The sequence below is a fragment of the Neoarius graeffei genome, chromosome 17, assembly GCF_027579695.1.
Source record: "Neoarius graeffei isolate fNeoGra1 chromosome 17, fNeoGra1.pri, whole genome shotgun sequence".
In the NCBI taxonomy this organism is placed as follows: domain Eukaryota; kingdom Metazoa; phylum Chordata; class Actinopteri; order Siluriformes; family Ariidae; genus Neoarius; species Neoarius graeffei.
In genome coordinates this window covers 53,409,754-53,422,199 of record NC_083585.1, presented here as the reverse complement: position 1 = coordinate 53,422,199, position 12,446 = coordinate 53,409,754, and the positions used below count along the sequence as shown (strand labels likewise).

At 44.9% G+C, this 12,446-nt stretch overlaps 1 protein-coding gene across 1 annotated transcript in view; it reads left to right on the top strand.

Moving 5' to 3' along the window:
• The window catches only part of nbeab (neurobeachin b), a 793,085-nt gene that overhangs the window by 164,438 nt on the left and 616,201 nt on the right, over positions 1-12,446 (top strand). The window lies entirely within an intron of this gene.

Below are 12,446 nucleotides of genomic sequence, written 5' to 3'. Positions count from 1 at the left end.
TGCCAGGTTCTCCAGAGGCTGCTACAGAACAATCTGTTCGCTAAGGCCCAGAAATGCGAATTTCATGTTCCCGAGGTCTCCTTTCTGGGTTTTATTGTACGGACAGGCCAACTCCAGATGGATCCAGCCAAGACCGTGGCCATCCGGGACTGGCCCACCCCCAAGTCTGTCAAAGAGGTTCAGCGGTTCTTAGGATTTGCTAACTTCTACCGCAAGTTTATCAGGAACTTTAGTTCTGTAGCAGCGCCCATATCAGACCTCACCAAAGGGACAGGTGGATCATATGTCTGGTCTCCTCAGGCAGAAAAGGCGTTCAAAGACCTCAAGCACCGCTTCTGCACGGCACCCATTCTGGTCCTCCCGGACCCTTTGCAACCCTTCATCGTCGAGGTGGACGCCTCGGACAGCGGCGTCGGCGCGGTCCTCTCTCAACGCTTGGAAGGAAGGTTGCACCCCTGCACATACTTCTCCCACTGCCTGAGTTCTGCGGAGTCCCGGTATGACGTGGGGGATCGAGAACTGCTAGCAGTTAAACTGGCCCTTGAGGAGTGGAGGCACTGGCTGGAGGGAGCGCAACATCCATTTTTGGTCTGGACGGACCACAAGAACCTGGAGTACCTCCAGCAAGCAAAGAGACTCAATCCACGACAGGCTAGGTGGGCCTTATTTTTCAGTCAGTTTGACTTTACCCTATCATACCGCCCCGGCTCCAAAAATACCAAACCTGATGCGCTTTCCAGGCTGTTCGCTCCCACCAACAGGGAGAGCGAAGTTGGGCTTATTATCCCTGTGTCCTGGATTGTGGCCCCTGTCCGCTGGGGTATTGAGGAGGCCGTCCGACGAGCCCAACGCCAGGACCCCGGTCCTGGGACGGGGCCACTGGGCCTCTTGTACGTCCCACATCAAGCCCGGGCCAAGGTTCTCCAGTGGGGTCATTCGTCCCCTCTCACCGCCCACCCGGGAGCTTGAAGGACCCTAGACTTTTTGAGAAGACGCTTCTGGTGGCCTAGCATGGAGAAGGAAGTGAGGTCATTCATCCTTTCCTGCGAAGTGTGCACCAGAAGCAAGAACCCACGACAGCATCCCCAGGGTCTCGTGCATCCTCTGACCATTCCCCGGTGTCCCTGGTCCCATGTGGCAGTCGACTTCATCACAGGTCTCCCTGAGTCACAAGGTAACACTGTCATTTTGGTCATAGTTGACAGATTCTCCAAGGCCTGCCGCTTTTTACCACTGTGCAAGCTCCCTTCTGCTCTTGAAACAGCTAAACTATTGTTTAATCACATCTTCCGAGTCTTTGGTCTCCCACAGGATATCGTCTCTGACCGGGGGCCCCAGTTCTCCTCCTGAGTGTGGCACAGGTTTTGCAAGGTCATTGGAGCCACCGCCAGCCTCTCCTCTGGGTTCCACCCACAGTCCAATGGCCAGATGGAGAGGCTCAACCAGGACCTGGAAACCACCCTGCGAGGCCTGGCTATGGATAACCCGACATCGTGGAGCACCTGGCTGCCATGGGCAGAGTACACCCACAACACCCTGCAGTCATCGGCCACCAAGCTGTCGCCATTCCAGTGCCAATTCGGGTTCCAGCCACCTCTGTTCCCGGACCAGGAGGAGGAGGACGCGGGGGTGCCCTCGGTCAACCAATATGTGAGACGGTGTCGCAAGACCTGGAGCAAGGTCAGGAAGACCCTCATCCAGACCTCCAGAACCAACCAGACTCAGGCCAACCACCATAGAAGACCTGCCCACGCTTTCCGCCCTGGGCAGCGGGTTTGGCTGTCCACCAAGGACCTTCTGCTGCGGGTGGAGAACCGCAAGCTTGCTCCTCGCTACATTGGCCCCTTCAAGGTGGTGCGCAGGGTGAACCCTGTCGCCTACTGGCTCCAGTTGCCCCGGACTCTGAGGATCAACCCCACATTCCATGTTTCCCTGTTGCGGCCCGTACTTACGTCCACGTATGCCCCTGCCCCTAGGAATCCCCCACCCCCCCACATCTTCCAGGGTCAGACTGTGTTCACCGTGCATTGCCTGCTTGACTCCCGCCGGGTCCGTGGCGGGCTTCAATATCTGGTAGATTGGGAGGGCTATGGCCCTGAGGAACGCTGTTGAGTCCCCGCCCGGGACATTTTAGATAAAGGACTGTGCCGGGACTTCCATTCGGCCCATCCAGATCGCCCTGGGAACGTCAGGAGATGCTCCTGGGGGGGGGGTCCTGTTAGGACTGGAACTGTTTTGGCCTCTAGAGGCCGCTGTTATGTTTATCTTGTCATGTTTGTTTTGGGCTCTAGAGGCCGCCACTGTGTTTTTGTGTTTGTCTTGATTGCCTGTTTCCTGCCCCGTCCTGTTCCTTAATTGTTTTGTGTATAAATACCCCTCTGTTTGTTCCCTTGTCACGAAGTCTTTATGCTATGCTGTCTTGTGCTAGTTTCCTCTGTCTCACGTATCTTGCCTGTGCCCTTGTGTTTTTGATATTTTTTGCTTTCTTTGGACTTTGTACCTTTTTGATCTTCTGAGCATTCAGCATTTTGCCTTTCCTTTTGTTTTTGGACATTTAACCTTTGGATATTTTTATTTTGGTTTATCTTCTGAGCTTTTGGATTTTCTTTTTGTTTTTTCCATTGGATTGTATATATTGTAAATAAACTGTTTTTTGATACTCTACTTTCGCCTCACGCCTCTGCATTTGAGTCATCCCCCTGGTGGCCTAGTGGGGGTTTGCTGGATTATCACACCAGCGATCTGGGATCGAATCCCAGCAAAACCCTAACATCTTTACGGAGATATGTCCCAGGTTACACCAGCGGTTGTTCACATAAATGATTAGTCCCCCACCTTTGCTTTTCTCGCATGTGTTAGTGTCTCTGTCGGCTCTCACAGCAGTGAATCCCCGCAGGTCCACGTTAGCATCCGGTACAAGGTGTGCTAGCCATGTCTCCGTAAAGATAAATAAGCTGCTCTCCTGGTAAATCCGCTGGTTGTTCAGAGCGGAAAGCTCATCGACTTTATTTGGCAGCGAGTTCACATTCCCCATGATAACGGAGGGAATGGATGGTTTGTAGCACCACCGGTTGTCTGCTAGCCTAGCCTTTAGCTTAGCTCCAGCCTTGTAGCCCCTGGGTTTCCTCTTCAGCTTGGCCAGGATGGGGTGTCGTATCCCGGCTCGTCCCATTGTTTTCAGGGCCATCAGCTCCTCTCTCGAATAAGTGAGAAAACTGGCTCCTGGTTGCATGTTAAAGTTAAATATATCCATGTTATATACGGTAGTTAAACACACTATGTCTTCATAAGAACAGCAGAAAAGTAAAAAAAAAAGGTGGAAAAAAAAGCGGTTTAAAGAGCTAAAACTACAGAGCTACTGGAGAGGCAGCTGTCTCACACAGTGCCCATACACATGAATCTTTCAAACAGGACTGTCTGCAGTTTGCGTACCGGGCAGGCGTTGGTGTGGAAGACGCCATCCTCTACCTGCTACACAGAGCCCACTCGCATCTGGATAAGGGAAATGGCACAGTGAGGATCCTCTTCTTGGACTTCTCGAGTGCATTCAACACCATCCAGCCCCTATTGCTTCAGGACAAACTGAACAGGATGCGAGTGGACCCCTGCCTGGTCACCTGGATCTCCAGCTACCTCACTGACAGGCCGCAGTAGGTCAGGCTGAAGGACATCACGTCTGACACTGTGATTAGCAGCACTGGAGCACCCCAGGGCATGGTGCTGGCCCCTCTTCACTTCACCCTGTACACCGCGAACTTCTGCTACAACTCGGAGCTGTGTCACATTCAGAAGTTTGCCGATGACACAGCCATCGTTGGGTGTATCAGTGATGACAGAGAGGAGGAGTATAGGAGCCTGGTGAGGGACTTTGCTGTGTGGTGCAACAGGAACCATCTGCAGCTCAACACCTCGAAGACCAAGGAGCTGGTCATTGACTTTGGGAGGTCCAGACCAAGGTCACAACCAGCTCTGATCGAGGGAGTCGAGGTGGAGGCTGTGGATTCCTACAAGTACCTCGGGCTGTGGCTGGACAGCAAGCTGGACTGGACTTGCAACACCAAACACTTATACAGGAAGGGACAGAGCAGGCTATACTTCCTTAGGAGGCTGCGGTCCTTTAACATCTTCAGGAAACTCCTGTGGATGTTCTATCAGTCTGTGGTCACCAGTGTCCTGTTTTACACCGTGGTGTGCTGGGGGGGGGCAGCACACCCAAGAAGGACACATCCAGGCTGGACAAACTGATCAGGCGGGCCGGCTCTGTGGTCGGCGTGAAGCTGGACTCTCTGGTGACGGTGGCAGAGAAGAGATCTATGGACAAACTATTGAACATCATGGACGATGCCAGTCACCCTCTGCACACCATCATCAGCAACCAGAGGAGCCTGTTCAGTGACAGAATGCTCCTTCCAAAGTGCAGGACGAACAGACTTAAAAACTCCTTTGTCCCTCACGCCTTCAGACTGTACAACTCTTCTCTGGGGGGGGGTAACAGGAGGACAGAGGATGGGAAGGAGCAGTAGCCTAGCCTAACAATAAGCAATACCGGACAATGTGCAATATAATGTGCAATATAAAGTGCAATATCTCTCCTGCCGCCGCCCCCCCTTTAAATTTATTTATTTATTTATTCCCCCCTTCCTCATATCTTATTCTTTTTATATTTGTATATGTAAATAATTTATTTTAATTTATCTAGAAGTGTTCTCTATTTATTTTCTCTGTTTATCTGTAATGATGCTGCTGGAATCTTAATTTCCCTGAGGGAACCTGCCCAAAGGGATCAATAAAGTTTTATCTAATCTAATCTATCTAATCTACACTGGCTGGACAGTAACTGGACTGCCGTGTTAACAGCACCGAGTTGTGGGTAAGCTAGTGTTGGTCTTCGCTAACACTACTGATGAATGCTACACTGGCTGGACGGTAACTGGACTGCTGTGTTAACAGCACCGAGTCATGGGTAAGCTAGCATTGGACTTCGAAAATGCTGATATGAAGAGTGTGTGTATGTATAATAATAATAATAATAATAATAATATTGTCTGCCTTTTTTTTCATGGTAGATCAGATATATTCCCAATCAGCTTGCATGATATTGAACTTATCTTCGACTCATTTAATATCATGCTAGCCGAATGGAATATATCTGATAGACCACTCAAAGCCAGCCAATGTTATTTAATAATCACCCAACTGTGAGTGTGATATTGCTTTTATACAACAGTTCTATGGACAAGAAATCAAAATGACCATTATGACCAAATGTTCTGTCTATTTTTGCTCCACTAGCAGAAATAGATCCCAAAGAAACCACACTCTCTTTATAGCACATCAGTTAGTTTGCTAGTGAACTCATATTGATTTATACATTCCCATTAAAGGTACTTCTGGCAAAATCGGTTTCCCTTCTGCTTTTTCATCTTCATCTGACGTGCTTTCATGTTTTAAGCCACACGTTATATTCCTGAAAAGAAAAGCATCATTTGTCAAGTCCACTGTTGATGTCACGAACACTACTGTTGTGACGGTTTCAAACTAGGAAGTGGAAACTTTTATGGAGTGAACTCAGATGAGTGGCGTGATAAACACAGTGAAATGTCACAATGCGGTTAAAGGGAATATAAGCACTCTTGGAAGGAACATCTGTCTTTGCCACCTTCCTGACATGACAAATGTGAAAAGTTGTCAGTGTTGTCAGATTGCTGTGGTATAAGAGGAATAAAACACTTTTCAGACACACTGTTCTGGAAAATAATCTACTTCAGGTCATAACAGTAACTCCAGTATGAGTTAAGGTTGTATCACACCATCCTATTGTTGATTATTAGCTGATCTGGCCGACAGGTTATGCCATCATGTGTTCTTCTGTCTAGCATTGTCCACATTTCATGAAAATCACTTCTTCTCTCTCAATTCTTCACCAATTTTTATTCTTTTTGGCAGGAAGGTAGATTTGCCTGGGGTGCATATAGCTTCTACCCAATTTTGCATAATTGCAATTAATAATGAAGATATGGAGTAAATAAGTCCGAACGAGCAGTTTCCACACAAATCACTTCTTCTCCCTCAATTCTTCACCAATTTTGATTCTCTCTGGCTTGAAGGTAGGGGTACCTAAGGTGCATATAACTTCTACCCAGATTTGCTTCAGGACAATGAAGTTATAGACTAATTAAGCCTTAATGAGCAGTTCAACAAAAATCACAACTTCTCGGTCCATTCCTTGCCATTTTGGATTCTTTCTGGCAAATAGGTAGGTTTTCATAGGCTGTACAGTGTCTTGCAAAAGTATTCATCCTCCTTGGTGTTTGTCCTGTTTTGTTGCATTACAAGCTGGAATTAAAATGGATTTTTGGGGCGTGAGCACCTTTTGTTTTACACAACATGCCTACTACTTTAAAGGTGAAAATTGTTTTATTGTGACACAAACAATAATTAAGATGAAAAAAAAAATCTGGACATGGGTATTCACCCCCAAAGTCAATACTTTGTAGAGCCACATTTTGCGACAATTACAGCTGCAAGTCTCTTGGGGTATGTCTCTATTAGTTTAGCACATCTAGCCACTGGGATTTTTGCCCATTCCTCAAGGCAAAACTACTCCAACTCCTTCAAGTTAGATGGGTTGCGTTGGTGTACAGCAATCCTCAAGTTATGCCACAGATTCTCAATTGGATTGAGGTCTGGGCTTTGACTTGGCCATTCCAAGACATTTAAATGTTTCCCTTTAAACCACTCCAGTATAGCTTTACCAGGATGTGTAAGGTCACTGTCCTGCTGGAATGTGAACCTTCATCCCTGTCTCAAACCTCTCGCCGACTCAAACAGGTTTTCCTCCAGAATTGCCCTGTATTTAGTGCCAGCCATCTTTCCTTCAATCCTGACCAGCTTTCCTGTCCCTGCAGATGAAAAATATCCCCACAGCATGACGCTGCCACCACCATGCTTCACTGTAGGAATGGTGTTCTCAGGGTGTTAGGTTTGCGCCACACATGGCATTTCCCATGATGGCCAGAAAGATCAATTTTAGTCTCATTTGACCAGAGAATCTTCTTCCATGTGTTTGGGGAGTCTGCCACATGCTGTTGGGCAAACTCCAAATGTGTTTTCTTAAGCAATGGCTTTTTTCTGGCCACTCTTCCATAAAGCCCAGCTCTGTGGAGTGTATGGCTTAAAGTGGTCCTATGGACAGATACTCCCATCTCCGCTGTGGATCTTTGCAGCTCCTTCAGTGTTATCTTTGGTGTCTTTGTTGCATCTCTGATTAATGCCCTCCTTGCCCGGTCTGTGAGTTTTGTGGGCGGGGCCTTCTCTTGTCAGGTTTGTAGTGGTGCCATATTCTTTCCATTTTGTTATAATGGATTTAATGGTGCTCCGTGGGATATTCAAAGTTTGGGATATTTTTTATAACCCAACCCTGATCTATACTTCTCCACAACTTTGTCTCTGACCTGTTTGGAGGCTCCTTGGTTTTCATGTTGCTTGCTTAGTAGTATAGCAGAGTCAGGGTCCTTCCAGAACAGGTTGATTTATACAGACATCATGTGACAGATCAGGTGACACTTTGATAGCACACAGGTGGACCTTAAATCAACTAATTATGTGACTTATGAAGTGAATTGTTTGGATCAGCTCTTATTTAGGAGTTTCATACAAAAGGGGGTGAATACCTATACACACTTCAGATTTCTGGTTTTTTTCATCTTAATGATTGTTTGTGTCACAATAAAACAACAATTTGCACCTTTAAAGTTGTAGGCATGTTGTGTAAATCAAATGGTGCTAACCCTCCAAAAATCCATTTTAATTCCAGCTTGTAATGCAACAAAACAGGACAAACACCAAGGGGGATGAATACTTTTGCAAGACACTGTATATAGCTTGCAACATTTATTGCGCAAGGTGGCCCACTTTACATTGTTCCTTCTGGACTAGACGGGGCCGGAGTGAGCTCCGCCATCATTGACGGTCTCATTTGAATAATAATCATTGTTCGTTTTACTTCAATGTTTTAATGTCGACAAAACATTGCTATTTAGGAAGTAGAGAGACAAACTGTACATATGTACAGTTCTGAAACCCCAAATTATCCTATCAGGCCATTGTGCATCATTGTGCATCACTGTATATTCCATAAAATAATTTTTAAATTTTTTTGGATGCCTCACTCTCTCACTCTGTATAATGAATAGCCTGGAGTTTGTATTGATCACTCCTTTTCCATCAGTTATTAGATTTGGCAGCCAACAGTTTCATCTGCTCTCTCACACACATACACGCACACACACAGTATTCAAACAAATGAGACAGGACTCAAACAAATAGGCCCTTGTGTCCAGCTCTTGACTCTCAGTCACAAATTCATAAGACAGTTCGTCGATATTTTTGCCATCATATTCCACAACACTGTCTCTTTTAATTTAGATAATCTGATCTATAGCGGTGTAACGTTGACTTGTCACAGCTCCAGGGTCATGCTTTGATCCTGAGCTCAGGTTACTGTGGTGCACTGTGAGAACTTTCGCATGTTCTTCCCATGTCCATCTGGATTTCCTCAAGGTTCTGTGGTTTCTGCTCAAAAATTAGCCAGGAGATGAATTGGCAACCTAGGTGTGAATACTTGTGTGAATATGTGACCTGAAACGGACTAGCATCTCATCCAGGGTGTATTCCCACCTTACCCTCAGTTTTCTTGAGATAGACTCCAGATCCAGCAATATCCTGACAAAGAACGTGCTTACTGATCTCGTAGATGGAGAACTGAACAGTGACATACAATCTGGACTTCTCCTGGTTAGGCTTTGTGATTGTCCATCCTAATTTCATGCAAGCAAAAGCTGGATTTCATGCAACCTCAATTCCAAGAAAGCTGGGACACTGTGTAAACTGGAAATAAAAACTGAATGTGATACAACCCTGATTCCAAAAAAGTTGGGGCAAAGTACAAATTGTAAATCAAAACAAAAGGCAATAATTTACAAATCTCAAAAACTGATATTGTATTCACAATAGAAGAGAGACAACATATCAAATGTCGAAAGTGAGACATTTTGAAATTTCATGCCAAATATTGGCTCATTTGAAATTTCATGACAGTAACACATCTCAAAAAAGTTGGGACAGGGGCAATAAGAGGCTGGAAAAGTTAAAGGTACAAAAAAGGAACAGCTGGAGGACCAAATTGCAACTCATTAGGTCAATTGGCAATAGGTCATTAACATGACTGGGTATAAAAAGAGCATCTTGGAGTGGCAGCGGCTCTCAGAAGTAAAGATGGGAAGAGGATCACCAATCCCCTAATTCTGCACCGACAAATAGTGGAGCAATATCAGAAAGGAGTTCGACAGTGTAAAATTGCAAAGAGTTTGAACATATCATCATCTACAGTGCATAATATCATCAAAAGATTCAGAGAATCTGGAAGAATCTCTGTGCGTAAGGGTCAAGGCTGGAAAACCATACTGGGTGCCCGTGATCTTCGGGCCCTTAGACGGCACTGCATCACATACAGGCATGCTTCTGTATTGGAAATCACAAAATGGGCTCAGGAATATTTCCAGAGAACATTATCTGTGAACAGAATTCACCGTGCCATCCGCCGTTGCCAGCTAAAACTCTATAGTTCAAAGAAGAAGCTGTATCTAAACGTGATCCAGAAGCGCAGACGTCTTCTCTGGGCCAAGGCTCATTTAAAATGGACTGTGGCAAAGTGGAAAACTGCTCTGTGGTCAGACGAATCAAAATGTGAAGTTCTTTATGGAAATCAGGGACGCCGTGTCATTCGGACTAAAGAGGAGAAGGACGATCCAAGTTGTTATCAGCGCTCAGTTCAGAAGCCTGCATCTCTGATGGTATGGGGTTGCATTAGTGCGTGTGGTATGGGCAGCTTACAGATCTGGAAAGACACCATCAATGCTGAAAGGTATATCCAGGTTCTAGAGCAACATATGCTCCCATCCAGATAACGTCTCTTTCAGGGAAGACCTTGCATTTTCCAACATGACAATGCCAAACCACATACTGCATCAATTACAGCATCATGGCTGCGTAGAAGAAGGGTCCGGGTACTGAACTGGCCAGCCTGCAGTCCAGATCTTTCACCCATAGAAAACATTTGGCGCATCATAAAACAGAAGATACGACAAAAAAGACCTAAGACAGTTGAGCAACTAGAATCCTACATTAGACAAGAATGGGTTAACATTCCTATCCCTAAACTTGAGCAACTTGTCTCCTCAGTCCCCAGACGTTTACAGACTGTTGTAAAGAGAAAAGGGGATGTCTCACAGTGGTAAACATGGCCTTGTCCCAACTTTTTTGAGATGGGCTGTTGTCATGAAATTTAAAATCACCTAATTTTTCTCTTTAAATGATACATTTTCTCAGTTTAAACATTTGATATGTCATCTATGTTCTATTCTGAATAAAATATGGGATTTTGAAACTTCCACATCATTGCATTCCGTTTTTATTTACAATTTGTTCTTTGTCCCAACTTTTTTGGAATTGGGGTTGTAATTTGCAAATCATGGAGTCTTGATATTTAATTGAAAATAGTAGAAAGACAACACATCACATGTTGAAACTGAGGAATTTTTTCTTTTTGGAAAAATATGTGCTCATTTTGAATTTGATGTCAGCAACATGTTTCAAAAAAGTTGGGACAGGGGTGTGTTTACCACTGTGTTGCATCACCTCTACTTTTAACAGCACTCTGTAAACTTTTAGGAACTGAGGAGACCAATTGCTGTAGTTTTGAAAGAGAAATGTTGTCCCATTTTTGCCTGATGTACAATTTCAGTTGCTTGACAGTTTGGGGTCTCATTTGTCATATTTTGCGTTTCATAACGTGCCAAATGTTTTAAATGGGAGGCCAGGCCAGGCAGGCAGGCCAGTTTAGCACCTGGACTCTTTTACTCCAGAGCCATGCAGTTGTAATATGTGCAGAAAGCGGTTTGGCATTGTCTTGCTGAAAGAAGAAAGGCCTTCCCTGAAAAAGATTTTGTCTGGATGGCAGCATATTGCTCTGAAACGTGTAGATATCATTCAGCATTAATGATGCCTTCCCAGATGTACAAGCTACCCATGTCATGTGCATGAATGCACCCTCATACCATCACAGATGCTGGCTTTTGAACTGTGCACTGATAACAAGTCAGACAGTCCCTCTCCTCTTTAGCCTGGAGGACGTGGTGTCCATGATTTCTAAAAAGTATTTCTATTTTTGATTTATCAGACCTCGGGACAATTTTCCACTTCACCTCAGTCCATTGTAAAAGATCTCAGGCCCAGAGAAGGTGGCATTGTTTCTGGATATTGTTTATATCTGGTTTTAACTTGCATTTGTGGATGCAGTAATTAACTGTTTTCACAGACGATGGTTTTCTGAAGTGTTCCTGAGCCCATGCAGTGATTTCCACTACAGACACGTGTCTGCTTTTAATGCAGTGTCTCCTGAGGGCCTGAAGATCACAGGCATCCAATGTCAGTTTTCAGCCTTGTCTCTTGCATACAGAGATTTCTCCAGATTCTCTGAATCTTTTAATGATATTATGGACCATTGATGACGTGATCTCCAAATCCTTTGCGATTTTACATTTTGGAACGTTATTATTAAATTGTTGTACTGTTTGCCCATGCAGTCTTTCACAGAGCAGTGAACCCCTCCCCATCTTTACTTCTGAGAGACTCCGCCTCGCTGGGATGCCCTTTTTATACCCAATCATGTTACTGACCTGTTGCCAATTAACCAAATTAGTTTTTTTTTAAACATTACACAACTTTTTCAGTCTTTTGTTGCCTTGTAGCAACTTTTCTGAAACATGTTGTTGACCTCAAATTCAAAATGAACATATATATTTTTCAAAAAACAATAGAATTTCTCAGTTTCAACATTTGATATGTTGTCTTTGTACTATTTTCAATTAAATATAGGGCTTCCATGATTTGCATATCTTCACATTTTGTTTTTATCTATGTTTTACACAGCGTCCCAGCTTGTTTGGAATTGGCGTCAAACGGTCATCTAATATCAGGATTTTATGCTTAGCAGTATATCTTGAAATGAATAGTAAGACAAGGGATTCTAATTTATTCTGAATTATCTGCTGTTTTGGGGTTAGGTACTGTATTTATACAGATATTCATGCATTCATTCATTGCTTATCCATAGTGGGTTGTGGGTGAGCTGGAGCCAATCCCAGCTGACGTTGGGTGAGAGGCGGGGTTCACCCTGGACAGGGTGAACACAGAGAGACACACAGCCGTTCACACTCACATTCACACATACAGGCAATTTCGAGTCGCCAGGTGACCTAATCTGCATGTCTTTGGACTGTGGGGGGAAACAGGAGCACCTGGAGTAAACCCATGCAGGCACAAGGAGAACATCCAAAGTCCACACAGAAAGGCCCCAGCTTGCTGCGAGGTGACAGTGCTTATAC